The sequence below is a fragment of the Oryzias latipes genome, chromosome 21 (assembly GCF_002234675.1).
Source record: "Oryzias latipes chromosome 21, ASM223467v1".
Taxonomy (NCBI): domain Eukaryota; kingdom Metazoa; phylum Chordata; class Actinopteri; order Beloniformes; family Adrianichthyidae; genus Oryzias; species Oryzias latipes.
Window position 1 is genome coordinate 25523219 of NC_019879.2, and position 14855 is coordinate 25538073.

At 37.6% G+C, this 14855-nt stretch overlaps 1 protein-coding gene across 1 annotated transcript in view; it reads right to left on the reverse strand.

Moving 5' to 3' along the window:
* The window catches only part of LOC101161930 (transmembrane protein FAM155A), a 117684-nt gene that overhangs the window by 56266 nt on the left and 46563 nt on the right, over positions 1-14855 (reverse strand). The window lies entirely within an intron of this gene.

Consider the following 14855-nt stretch of genomic DNA (forward strand, 5'->3'; position numbering starts at 1 on the left):
CAAATTTTATGGATAATTCATGAGTAAAACAGCAGTTAAACCTGCAGTCAGTAAGCTTTTGACATGAGAGAAACAATAAAGCAGTAGGACACTGACTATGCACAGAAATAAACCCAGTCTGTGTTAAAGACATCTCACAATGGACTGTGCAGCATTTGGGTTGCTGTCTGGGGTGCCAGCCAAAAAGCTAAATCTAACAAAACTGCCAAACACAAAACCCTGCAAGGACATTTCCTCAAAACCAAATTTTTTTCCAAGTTGATCTAAAAAATAATCACCAAGGAGGAACAAATGCAGAAGACACCAGATAGAACTTCTCGTGTTCAACTAAAATGAAGCAGTCTTTACATCCAAATATACAACAGAGTACTAGCGCCACGATAAAAAAATAAATAAATACATTTATGAGAATAAAGCTGCACAATGATGAGGGGAACAAAGCCAAAAATGTATGAGGCAAAGGTCTGGTTAAAGTAGAAACAACAATCTCTACTAATGATAGTCTTAAATGATTTGTGCAGAAAAATTCACACAAATGGACTGCACACCACCAGCCATGTCACAAGAAAGCTTTGAGCCCAAAACCAAGGTGATCAATCAAATCAATCATGACCCCTTTAAGCCTGAGCCTACAATTTAGTCTGCAACCTGCCTTTCTTCTGTCTTTACTCATGCTCGCTGCCACTCAACATTAGATTCAGCCATAGAAACTAGCAGTCGCCCACTCATTCTCACCATAAACAGAAATACAACTTTAAGACTTGAGAGGAGGTAGCATCAGCAAGAGGTTTTCAGTGTTTAATGTTTAAAAAGCAAAAGGTTTGAAACCTAGTCAGAACCATGAGTTTTCCCATTCAATGACCAGAAATGAAACAGACTGGGCTTGGCGGCAGATGCTTCAACATTTAAGAAATACACTTAAACATGACAAAAAACCCACAGAGAAACAAAAAAGGTGAAAAAGCAGATGACCTGTCAATGAATAGGTGAACATCAGACAATTAAATACACTGAGAGTCATTAACAGAAATGAAAATAGCTGTGGATGTTCAACCTCAACCTGGTGAGACTAAATAAAATAAAAAAAGAATCGTCACATTTATGTCACACATGGAGGTTACTCATGATGATTCAGCACTTTGTGCAACATCGCTAAAAGAGAAAGCATGAATAACCTAAGTTTAAAAAAAATGAAACATGATCAATTTATTGTTTATTTAGGGAGTAAAAACTGGAGTTTAGTCTTTTGAATCTGCAGCTTTCCAACAGCTGCATTGGTTGTGTTTCACTGCCAGCTTCTTTTATCTCCACTGTTTGCTCTATTTTTGAAAGGTCAGGGATCAGTGGCAACATGCTGGATGGCAACAACCACAGAACTGAAACACTTGATTCAAATTGACCCAAACAAAGCAAACTTCTTTTACCGTTTTACAGCTAACGTCAATCCACAATAAAGAGCTTTGGTGCTTTGAAAGTTGACTCCTCCTAATTACCGTAATCTTTGCCAGACGTTCAACTGTGAACTGTAAAAAGAAAGTGGAAGGTGTAGTAAACATAAACAGCAGAGGCACAGGGTCAACAACTGCTAAGGAGAGTGGAGTCAAAAAGTTAAACGTTCTGCAGATTCTCTTACCTCTCAGGACAAAACAATCTCTAACGAAGCACAGAGCTTGGTGCAAAATGTTGAATTGCTGCAAATCCAGTGAATCTGTCTTCAGGCTTTTTCTTTCACAGCTCTAAGCCAATATGTGAAAGACTAGATGTCAAAGACTTCTGGGCAGACAGAAAAAAATCATTTATTACTAGTTATTTCTCCACCATGACGACATTTGCAACGGTTGGTCCTTCCAGCTGTGTGACAGTCAACCAGTCAAACGTTTAACTGATTGGACTTTCAGTAACTTTCGGAAAGATGCGACACACCAAAGAGAGGATTTTGAACGAGGAAGTCCGAAACAAGCACGAGTTCCTGCAACTGGTGTGAATGTAGCTTGAAGATTAGTGGAGGAAAAATGATAAAATGGGGCTGTGACCTTTCGGTAAAGTATGTCATGTTTTGAAAACAGTCATAAAAGGAACAAAAGAACACGAAGCAAAGCCTTTAACCCTTGTGCTATCTTAGATGACCCCACCCTTACATTGATTTGTTCTCCCTACCATGACAAAGGTGGATAAACGTGAAAAGATTTCATGTAATCCATGGACACCAGTGAAGATCACAAATCATTGAAGATAAAATGTTTAGGACACTGTCTAGTGGGTCTAGATGACCCAACTCCCAATGGTAAAGTGCCTAGGATAGCACAAGGGTTAAAGAAACAGTTCAATGAGTTTGGTATGAAATAACTTGACTCTGTCTATTTGAAAACATACAGATCTGGAGCAGAGACAAGAAAGCTTCCCATCCATCATCGGTACCTGGCCTCCTAAAAGCTCAGAAGACGGAACAGGACCAAATGAACACTTAGGCAATTCAGTCCAAGCATATGTATCTGCAAAGAGGGACACAAAGACATTTTAATGAAACTCTAGGGGAGTTCTTGGTCAGGGTCCCTGATACTGTAGCCTGTACAGTGTGTGTACTTGTACCAAAGCATGTTCAGTGTTGGAACATGAGTTATCACCGGGTTATTTTCTGATACCCCCGAGGGTTCCTTCATACTATGAAGACAATTATTAGTCCTGAGTCATAGCTCGTTGGAACAAACCATGTAGGAGTGAAAGCTTCTATTTGCAGCAGTAACAACACCTTTATGCAAAAGTGAAAGCTACTGTGGAATAATAATTTTTAATGTGAAGCAAAGCATCTCTTTTTTGTGGAACATAGAAGGCAGAAGCCAAAGACTGGTGTGTGAAAACTTGTCTGCAACATTGAGAGAGATTTAGACAGAAACACTGACTGCTGTAAAGCAGGAAGAGGAAAGTGTGAATAACATGTAGCATGTCTGTTTTTTTTCCACTGTAATAGTTTAGTTGAATAAAAATGTACATTTTTTTAAATGAATATGCACTTTCACAAACTCCAATATGCTTGAAGCTAACAGGAAGTGACTAAAAACAGTCAGTCAAACAAATACACATAAAAGTAAAGTTGTTAATCATCTACATTATTCACTATACTATACTGTAAAAGGATCAAATCATTTTTCGTTTTAGTATGTTTGAAAGGACAAGGCTACCTTCATAAATACAACTGCCACCATGCGATGGGGAGGCATCTGCAGAATCGAAAGATTTTATGCCGCCGACTTATTTTTCCGAAAATCGTTGACGTGGTCATGAATGTAGAAGGCGGCAATCAGGGAGGGATGACACCATTAAAAAATCTGGCGACAGCTGTGCAGACACAGGTAAGTGGCACCCGGATCACCTGCCGGCAGCAGCTCTGGTTAAATGACTTGTAAATGTCTCTTGACGATAACCTTCACATCAATTGCTACTGGTTGCCAAGGGGGTAAATAGAAATGAGGCTAATCTGCACCACTGGTCATTCGCAACTCAGACTTTGATCTGGCTTAACCACGGCTGAGCAAATGGCGGCCCCTGGTCCGTTGGCAGGGCTCCAGAAGCATGAGCTCCTGTAGGAAACTGCTGCCTGAGTGGACTCGGATCCCCCGGGTGGGAACTCCGGACCTGGCAGCAGGCCGCCGTGGCAGGACGATTGGGTCAGGGGGGGCGTTTCAGCCTCGCTTCCAGTCAAGAAGGCACGCGGGCCGGCTCAAGCCTCAATAAACACTCCAGCGGGCCAGAGTTGTCCTCCGCTGGGACTTGGCACACAGAAAGCCGGCAGAGAATTTCCGATGGCAGGCAGAGTGTGCACTCAGTATAGTTAAACACGCATTGGCCGTTCTGCATGTCAGTCAAATAATGTACTTTATGCCAAAGATAATTATTTCCCGCTGGATTTCTTTAAAACTATGTTTTTATCTTTTTGCTTATTTAGTTTTGATGGCCTGCAATCTACCCACATACTTGGTCGATCGCGATCAACGTACTGTGTGCCCCTGGTTTATATTATTGGACCAGAAATGTTTAATAGTCATGAGAAAACAAGCTCAGGAAATGTAGCAAAGATTAAACAAAAGATATCTTTATATTTACAGGAGAGAACACAAAGCAGCAACAGTGCTTTGGGTTGACATTTGGTCAGTTTTACCTCTGTTTTCTCTTCTGCACTGCTGCATTCACCCACTTTTAACCTCTCGTCTGCTGTCCTCAGTTGTCTTCCTTCCTCTGCATCTTTCTTCCAGCATCATCCCTCTGCTTTTTGCTCCATTCGTTTCCCCAGCGCTGTCAGCAGTGACTTTTTCTTTGAAAGAACCACATGCTGAGCTGCACTGCTGCTGTAATACTGGTGTTTCGCTTAATTCTTCAAAGTTGTTTTAAAAACCATGATTAACCACACATCAGTGGGGGGCATATTTTGAAAGCATTTGTGTATCATCTCTTAAAATCAGTTATTTTACATATAGACTTAGGCAGTTGTGAACAGTGTGTGTTTCCATGTTTAATGGATGCACCTAGGGACTGTATAACATAGCATATGTCATGAAGTGCTCTTTCCGAGAAGCGTGCGGTGTGCAGTATGCAACACTGCCTTCTCTAAAAGTGTGAAAACCTTGGGGCAGGTGAGTTTCATCAGTAGAAAAAACTATTGATGGCATTTGTGTCACCTCCCAATGGGAAGCTAATACTTTAGTTCACACAGGTTCATCAATAATGGACTGTAGAAGAGTGGAAAAGCATTGCTTGAACTGTTTTCATTCAAACGGGTTCACCAACGTTGCGCTGTAAAAGGTTGGAAAAATGTTGCTTGATATGACGATATATGATGTCAGGTGCAACGTTTAGTGTATAGCGGAACAACACGGCAGCAGGGATCCAAACTTTTCCTTTTTATAGACAGTTCAGATTGTAGATGGTGTATAGAGAATATTTTCATGAATCAGACGGAAAACCTTCGGCATACATTTAATTAAACCTTGAATATAACCAAACAGGTAAATAGAAACCTGTTCTTGTTTGCAGTGATGACCTGAGGCAACACAAAAATATACATTTTCATGTCTCTTTTACCTATGGTCCGATAAAATATAAATAACAAATATATTTTACAAGTGGAATGATCATTGGCCAGTATTCTTTCCTGTGGAGGTATAAATACTCAGAAATTTGAAAGGGGAACTATCAGAGAATTTTTTCAAGTTTCACCAACTTTTCTTAACATTTAGAGTTGAGCAAGAGTTTTTTTTTTGTTGTTGTTGTAAAGTCTGCCATGTTTGGAAAGTGTGGAAAGTAGGTGCGGCTAAAAAGCTCAGGTCTACCTAAAAACATGTACCGTATTTTCCGGACTATAAGTCGCACTTTTTTTCATAGTTTGGCAAGGGGTGCGACTTATACTCCGCAGCGACTTATATTAGAAATAAATTGAAATAAATACATTGTTAACCCTCCTGTTATGTTCATTTGTGAGGAACAGAGATGATGTTTCTGGGTCAATTTGTTGTATGAGGTATGTTAAGTGTTAAGAGGATGTTAAGTGAGTCAGATAATCAGCAAACTTTTTTTTACAGTAAGATCTTGAAGGCTAACAACATAATATTATATTTTCCAATGATTTCATAGATTCAGAAATGCAATAAAAGTGAAAACTGTTTCTACAAATACAGGATGAAAACAGAGTAATAGTTGGCCAATGATGCTTCGTGAAAGGAATAAATAAATAAGTTTGAGAAAAAATTACTGTGAAATTATTAGATAAACAGTCTGCTATGATTGTGTCATATAAGGTTGTGAAAGTTAAAATGTGACTTATAGTCCAGTGCGACTTATCTGTGTTTTTTTCTACTTTATAATGCATTTTTGGGCTGGTGCGACTTATACTCCGGTGCGACTTATAGTCCGGAAAATACGGTATTTATCTTGGTTCATGTGTTACTGGACCTCGGTCTGGTTCACAATCCAGCAAGCCGAGCAAAGGACAACAAAAAGATTAATGCAAGCTTTTTGCCAATTACATTATAAAAATATATATATATATATATATATATATATATATATATATATATATATATATATATATATATATATAACAAAAATCCGAATAAAGAGTGAAGAAAAAAGTTACACTAAACCTCCTGTAAGCATACATGTACTAAGACCGATGCACAGGCATTATTTACAGTAAAACAATGTTCAGTGGCTAGCAGTTGGGAGTCTACTGACCTGTATTTCCTCATCTTCTTTTTGTATTCTAAGTATATATTTTGGGCAACGCCGCCCCATCTGTTGTAGCTGCAAGACATTGAGGATGCTCTACTGTCTCACACCAAAAGAACGGACAAAACAGAAATTGTAACATTTTTAGGCCACCAGCCTATCTTGATCCAATAGAACCCTTCACATTAACTGTATTAAAATGCCACAGCCAACCTTGGTATTTTTGCTGACTATGTCCACCTCTATATGACCACTGAATTCATCTTCAGATTGATGATTTACCATGTCACAAAGTTCAAGTCAGTCCAAAGAGACCTTTTAAGCCTTAGAGTTTATTGTACTGCATCTCTACTGCACTCCTCCTCTGAGAGCTGGGAGAGGTTCCTCCCCCTCTGCCGCCATGAGCAAGCTGTGAAGTGACAAGAAAAAACACAAAAGGGACGACTCGATGCTTAATGCTGGGTATAGATCAGCAACATTACAACAGAATGTAGTAGGTTGAGAAAAAAGCTTGAATGCGATAAGACTTTACAGATGAAGAGGTTTGAGGCCTGTCACTCACTGACCTGTGGCACATTTTCTAGTTCTGATCGTCTGAAGTCTCATTCTGCTGTTTAGACAGCTTGATAACAGCACTTAAAAAAGCTGATCACTCAACTAAGCTAAGATGTCCACTTGAAACTTGTCACCATTTTTTAATAGAGGTTCTAATAAAAGTAGAGAATCCTCATAATGTCCCAGATGATTTATTTCCTCATCTATACTGAATATAAAGCATGGAAATACTAAAATAGCACATTCAATTCCACCACATTTCACAATGTTCTCGTAGTTTTTTCTTCTGAAGTCAATTTTCTTTGGTTTGTTGGACTAAAAAAAAAGAGGAAAAGCTCCACTGCACCGGACTTTTTCGTGTTGTGAAATACTTACATCGGAAATAGACTTGTACAGTAAGTGATGACTGCGCCAGCCACAATGACACTGAGGAGCCTAGAGCTACAGTGCACACACGCTCAGAACATAGCAGTCTCTAATTAACTAATGAAATATTAACCAACCCTCCTTTTCTCTTTGCCTTTTTCCACACTTTGCTCTCTGATTTTCCTATTACCCATCCTCCTTTTCTCATTTTTCATAAATGTCTAATGCATTTATATGTGGGAAGTCTGTCCTCTTTAAAGGTAATAAATATTGTCCCTGGTTTCCTGTGAAGTCATTTTCCATTTGCTCACTTTCCTACCTATAAATGTATATATCAGTGTTACAGTTTATAATCTGTATCTCTTGTTTTATGACTGATGTTGAAGGATTGTCTGTTTTTTTCAGCTTTCTAATCATTATTATTCTTTAATCTTTTATCAGTTATTGTTTATTTTTTTTATTTTATGGAGGATATTTGGGGTTTGTTTGCCACAAATGATCTTACCATTAACAAAACTTAATTTTAAGAAAGTAAATAAAAAAACTTGTTTTCAGGAGAAATTGCATTTTTCTTAGTAAGAAATATTTGTAATAGGAACACAATTTTAGTTTAAGAAAAATGTCTGGGTGACTAGAATTTTCTTAAATCCTAAAATAAGAATTCTTGGCAAGATTATGTTTCTTATTCCATTCCAGATTATTATTATTATTGTTGTTTTTTGCTTATTTAACGACATTTTTTAAAATGTAACAAGGTTTTTTTTTTACTATTTCAAGGGGGGCTGTTTTTTGCTGTGTGCAGTGATAGTTTCTTGTGTCTATAACAGATGTTTCTGAGTTTTTTTTATACTTGTCTGCTTTTTGTTCTCTCATTGCTGCAAAGGCCACCTTATTTTTTCTGCCCTAACTAGGATTTTGAGTTTGGTCATCACCATCTTCTCTTCTTGCTGTACTATTTTGCATTGTTTTTGTGTTTGCATTTCTCAGTAATGTTCTTTCAGTACAAATGGGTGCCTTTTCAGAGTCTGGTCCTGCTGGTAGTCTTTACCATTGACTTTACAAGAGATCTGGATTGAGTGAATGTGACATAACTCAAAAACGGCTTACTTCCATCTCCAAACAAATAGTCTATTTGATCTAAATTTTCCAAAGTAAGGACATATAGGACAAAACTAAGCACATAGTTTTGTCTGATATGTCCTGTTATTATGTCCTAACATATGACATATTAGAGTCAGATGTTGTCAGTAAGCAGTAATTGGTTCAAGTTAGTCTTAGTCAACGATTCTAAGGCAACGACTCTAACCAATCAGTTAGACGTTTGACGTGAGAACACATACTTTTATCGAAGCATCTGATTGGCCAGTTTATTAATAATAAATTGTACTACAGAAACAATATCTTGAAAAAAGAAATTGAGTTTAGCTAGAACGGATATATCGACGTGCAGAATGACTGCGTAACAGCTGTTTATCTCTCAATAGACGTTTATGGGATTTTGGCTTCCTGGAACCACTGGGTACCTGTTTGGAACACGAGACCAGAGAAGTCACTCAATCCAGTTCTCGTATATAGTCAATGGCTTCTTCCATTTGGAGGCAGTTTTTGATTTTACTTCCCTTTTGCCAGTCATATAGGGTTACAACATAAAACAGGTAAGACAATTGGTTTCTTCTCTTTTTTATTATATTAACATATTCAACACACAAACTCAAGTCCACACATCTTCATAACATGAAAGGTTTTTTTTTTTTTTTTATTTCTGCCTCTACATCACATCCTAAAGAAGAAAATAAAATTAAAAGCTATTAGAGATCCTTGATAGCCTTTACCAATTTGAAAATTCCTAGACTGATTGTGAAGCTTTACGTCACTCTGCTCACCATCAGGCCTTTACTTTGAACCAATAGCTAAATAGCTAGCCTTTATTCTCTGCCAATCACAATCATATTTTTGCCTTTAAATTCATTAATGGTTGTCTGTCTGCATTCTTCTCTGTGTTCTCCACCTAGAGTGATGCTTTGGCGAAATCTGTCCCTTGACCATCATCACCATAGGTTCTGGGATTTATACATCTACAATCTGAGTTCATCCCAAGCATGCAAGACATTAGCAGCCCAGAATCTAACCACCAGAGATCAATGACTTATTTTGTCCACATCTTTGTGTAACACAAATAAATCTTGTCTTGTAATATCTACTTATTGAAATAGCAATTGCAATGAATTTAGCTTGGTTTGATGTCTTTCCTTTCACTTCCTTGAGGAAACCACAGTTGTGAATTTCTGCTTTTTAAATGAAATGAAATGAATTGAATTTTAACATAACCTTACATGACAATATCTCAATAGCTACAAGGAAATCAAAAACAGTGAAGAACAGCAGTTGATCACCTCATGCCAGGCTAAATATAAACGTTTGTGTAAATTTATGTCTGTGAAGGAATCGCTGTTAGGATAATAGAAAGCATTTTTCTTACGTCAGAAAGTGACTTTTTAAAAGCAATGGGAAAAAAAGAAAGTAAAAGTGCCCCGATATAGACACACAAAGGATGCAGCACTCAAAGGACCCCCGCCTCCACACAAAACACACACACATACACTTTAAACGACAGCCTCTAGGTCCATGTGCTGCTGGGATATTGGCAGCTCGGCTCGATGCCCATCAATAAAGCTCTGGAACAGGCCAGAGGGCCAAGACCCCATGCTGTTCTCCCAGGTGCCTGATCTATATTAAGGTGGGTTTCCAGATCAGCTAAGCCAGCAGGAGGTACACAGTGAGAGAGGATAAGTCAGTTCTAACAGTAGTGCACTACCTCCTGCTATGATCCCCTCAAAGGAAACAATTATTAGCCACAAAGATAAAAAGAGTAAGCAGGTTAACGACACATGCACTCCGTAAATTTGGAGGTTTGGCAAAGTGAGACAGTGGCAGAACAAACAGGAGAATCCTGTTTCTGCTGGAGGTTGACATCCTGAAATTTTCCCTTTGTATATCTATCTATCTATCTATCTATCTATCTATCTATCTATCTATCTATCTATCTATCTATCTATCTATCTATCTATCTATCTATCTATCTATCTATCTATCTATCTATCTATCTATCTATCTATCTATCTATCTATCTATCTATCTATCTATCTATCTATCTATCTATCTATCTATCTATCTATCTTGTGCAGTGTTAACCTTTACTAGTATTTAGGCAAATCCCATCAAGTCTTTATCTTGATCAGTCAACAAGCACAATTTAGCGATTTAGTAGCATCAGCCGTATGAGAGAACAATCAAATGACGTCAATTCAGGTGCCTTTTTTTGTGTGGCATGGATGTGACCACGTCAGAACCAGTGATTAGTCTGAGTCGGTCTGAGTCAACATTTCTATGACAAGCACTCTCACCAATCAGGAAAGAGCATGTTAGAAGGCCACACCCCTATACCACTTGAAAGCAGTCTTCAAAAGAAATTTGTCTGATGTTAGACCACATGCTTTGATTGAGGCATCTGATTGGTCAATTTTTTGCTTGAATTACTTTGACTACAGAAAATATAACATGAAAAAATTAGGATTAGCCGAAACGTTAAAAAAATGCAGAATAGCAAGAATAGTTATTCTGACTAATTGAATGACTGAGTAATAGCTGTTTTTTTTTTAATGGAAATCTATTGAAATTTGACTTCTTGGAACCAACAGGCACTTCCAATCTGGAACGCCACGTGGGTGGGGTCTCTCAGACCACTTCTCAATGGTAAGCATTGTCAAAGGCAAAGAGAAAGACTGTCATCCAGACAGGAGCTACAGAAGTTAGTGCTGCCACAGACGCTTCTTCAAATGTTCTTTAATTTACCAAATAAATAAAATGCAAGGGAAAAAGCATCACATGTCTAACATCTACAATCCAACCCTGCGCGGTCAGATGGCTTTGAAGACACTAAGTTTAAACAGGTGAAACAGCCCGTTCTAAATATCACTGGATCGGATTACTTCTTGAAATGAGACAGCTGACAGAAGAAAGAGGAGCTTAAGTCTCTGCTGAGGGCCTGAATAAACACCATTGTGGCTCTTTCTAGTGGAATGCTATACAAAGACTTTGTTTGCTGTTTTTTCTTTTACTTCTTGATGAATGAGTACTAAATGTAAGATATACTGTGGGTTGGTTTCCTTTCTAAGTAATGTATTCAAATTGGCTTGGCAATTCAATTTTGTAGCACCAATAACAATGTCACTGTAGACTCTCACTTTCCACCACTTCTTTATTTTAGACTTATGAAGTTTTGTTAATGCAAACATATTGCTTTGGGCAAAAGTTTTCCTTTTGTTGTTTTTTTCAAATAGAAAGAAAACTGATCCAAAAACTAATTGGAAAGTAGATACTTTTACTTTTTATCTGTGAAGAAGTTCTATAGTTCTATAGAATCCATGTGTTAAGTTACCCAAACACAATTTTATGTATGCATTGGGATGGAGGAAACTTAGCATATTCTTGTGACATTGCCACTGTGATGTTTTTTGAGAAAAAGCAGATCTTTCTTGATGAATGGAATTTATTTATTGTGTTTATCCCTTGTGCTATCTTAGATGACCCCACCCTTACTTTGACGTGTTATTCCTGCCATGACAAAGGTGGATAAAGGTGGAAAGATTTCATATAATCCATGGACACCAGTGAAGATCACAAATCATTGAAGAAAAAAGGTTCAGGGCATTGTCTAGTGGGTCTAGATGACCCAACTCCCAATGTTAAAGTGGCTAGGATAGCACAAGGGTTACTTGAACTGTATATGGTGAAATCTGAGCACAGGTGATGGTGGGGGATATGTAAATATGATGCAATGTTTAAAAGGGAGCAAATTATGAGAATTGTTTTCTTTAATTCTGCTCCTTTCTAATCATGAAAATGTTCAATATTGTACAACAAACATGTAAACCTATCGGACAAATCAATAATTTTCATGAAAGGAACAAATAAATACATGAAAATGAATGAAATGAAATGTCCAGCCACCAAATGTTGCCATTTTTATTTTCAGACTTTTTCCCTCAAAAAGTTTTCTTTTTAAACTTTTCTCATGAATGTCATTGTTGATGTCGTCTTGCTATCAAAGTTACTGAAGTGTCAAAAAACCTCAAATCCTTACACTTACACTGGACTCGGAAACGCAAGTTCAGGCTTTCAAAGAAAAGTCTATGTAGACAAGCATAAATGCGTGTTTGGGGCCTCGGTATTCCAAACTCTCGCGTTCAAGCGTCTCCACGCAAGTTTTTAAGTCCAATTTTGTGCTCTGTGTGTACAAAATGTGTGAAAACTATATGCTTGTTGAAAGTAAACAAGTTGATCTGTTACCTATTAGGTACTCAGATTTTGTTGTGACATATGGGTATCGTCCTTTTCAAAGCCCGGTTTGAAAATTGATCATAAAGAAGAAATTAGTAATTGCAGTTTTTCCCTGACTGGAATTCTGTGACACCAAGGGTTACATATCAGAATAGAGCTGTGAAAGAAAAAGACAGGAGCAAGATTTGCACCACCTCAACATTTCGCACCAAACCTCTTCCAACTGTGAGTATATTTGCTAGTATCGGGTAGTGACAGACCTGTGTGAATAGCATATGCTAAAAGTGCGTTGAACAGCGCGTGTTCCACACGTTCTTGGACACGCCACGCATGCCCAGTGTGTACATAGGATTCCACTCATCACTGGACCCAAGACGGTTTAACCAAGAATACATCTGGACCACACTGTAGTTCTTCTGATTTGGGTTTGTAAAAACAAATATCAGTAAACTAAAAAGACATTGTCTAAAACTTGAGCATTCAGCAGTGTTCAGTGAGGATCACAGCAGACTCACGGAAGCTCTAAAGCTTTTTATCCCATCTCGCATAGGTGCACCTGGAAAGTACAGAATCTACCTTTCATCAACAGAGCCTGATAACATCTGGCATCTGACAGGCCGTGTGGACCCCGGACAAAGCATCCACAGGTGCGTGGCTGACACAGGATGTGTTTCACTGTGGTTGATTTTGCACAAACAAACAAAAAGTACCGGTACACAGCAAATGGAACAGTGAGAAAGAAAAAAGAAAAAAAAAAGACTTTGGCTCAGTTACTTACAGGGGCAAACCTCTGACACATAAAGGGGTACCCTTCCAGCAGCAGGTGTTATCTTCACCACAGCTGCTACAATGTGAAATGTAAGAGATATGCCGACATCAATTATTTAACAGTAGGGTTTCAATGCTGATTTTGTATGTTTGTTTGTAAAAAATAAAAAAATAAAAAAATTGTTATTGACTTTTAAAAGAAAACATGTTAGAAAAACGTTGCTTGTGCTTCATTCCTCACCAACTGACTGACACTTTTGCATCACTAACAACAAGCAAAATTGCCAACACCATTGTATATGGCTCCTCCAACTCAGCTTTTTGTGTTGCTCCCATTGACTGTATAGAAGAACTGGACTGAGTGAAAAATACATTTTTCTAATTGGTGATACATCACATTGGTTGGTGGATTGGTTGGTCACAACTCAGATACAGACATGTAAAAAAATCTTTTGATTCTCCACATGGTTGATGGGTAGATTCCTAAATAATTTATACCTAAACATGAACTTGACTCCTAAAACAATGTATTTAAACTCAAGAAAAAATAATCACAAAAATCTAAAATTCCCTTATTGACTGTTTACGTTTCTAATTTATTTTTGCTGAACTGTAAATAAAAAAATAAAAAATAGAAGATTTCAAAGAAACCTGACTTGTATGTTCAAAAGAACTTAATCTAAAGTAGTCCATTCTGAATGCATTAACCTATATTAATTGGAAAAAAAAAGTTTTCAACAAGGTCCATTTATAGCTGTTACTGAATTTGCTTGCAAATGGATGGTGAAAATCTTAGCAGGCTGTAACAGAGGATCCATTTAATGAACTTTAAGTACTTCAAACTGAACATTTTCTTCTGTATTAAAAAAAAGAAAACCTTCTTTGTTTAATCTGTAATGTACTTTTTATAAACCTCTTCATGCATGTTTTATATCTTGTATTCGTGTGCTTATAGAATCAATACCCTTGTAAGTCGAGGACCTCTCAGCCAGAGAGCAGATTAGTCAAATTTGGGACTGCCATTAACTCTGCATGAATAAATTAAACCTGCTCCCTTCTTCATTTACCTTTACAGCAGGAGAGCAACATTATTTCATACAACTGAGCATGCTGTAATTAAAAACTGCAGCATGGCACCACTTTTGTTTCAAAGACTCTTACATATACATCTTACTTAATAAATTTCTCATCCAATTATTTATCATTCTCTGTAAAAGTGTAACTAACTGCAGTTTTTTTCCTCATCTTGAGCTTTCATAAAAATAATCAAAGCCAAAACAAGTTTCAAGGCAAACATGTTAAGAAAGAAACCCATCAGTTTGGGCACGAAAAAATGACTAAAATACAAAGCTGTCCCTTTGTATTTCAACAATTAAAACGCCAAAGCTAGTTTTTGCAAAGCAGCCACGGTATTGAATGTACATTAAATACATTTTGTTAAGGAAATAAAGCATCTTCAGTCAACAGTCAAGTCCCACCGCAGGTGCTGGCTGTCCTCTTCTTGAGTTTCACTTTTTTGCCTCAGTTCTTGACCCTTGAAACATACTCGCTGTCTCTCTTGCTTTGTTGTCTCTGCTGCAGAAAACTGCAGATCTGCGTCACCAAGG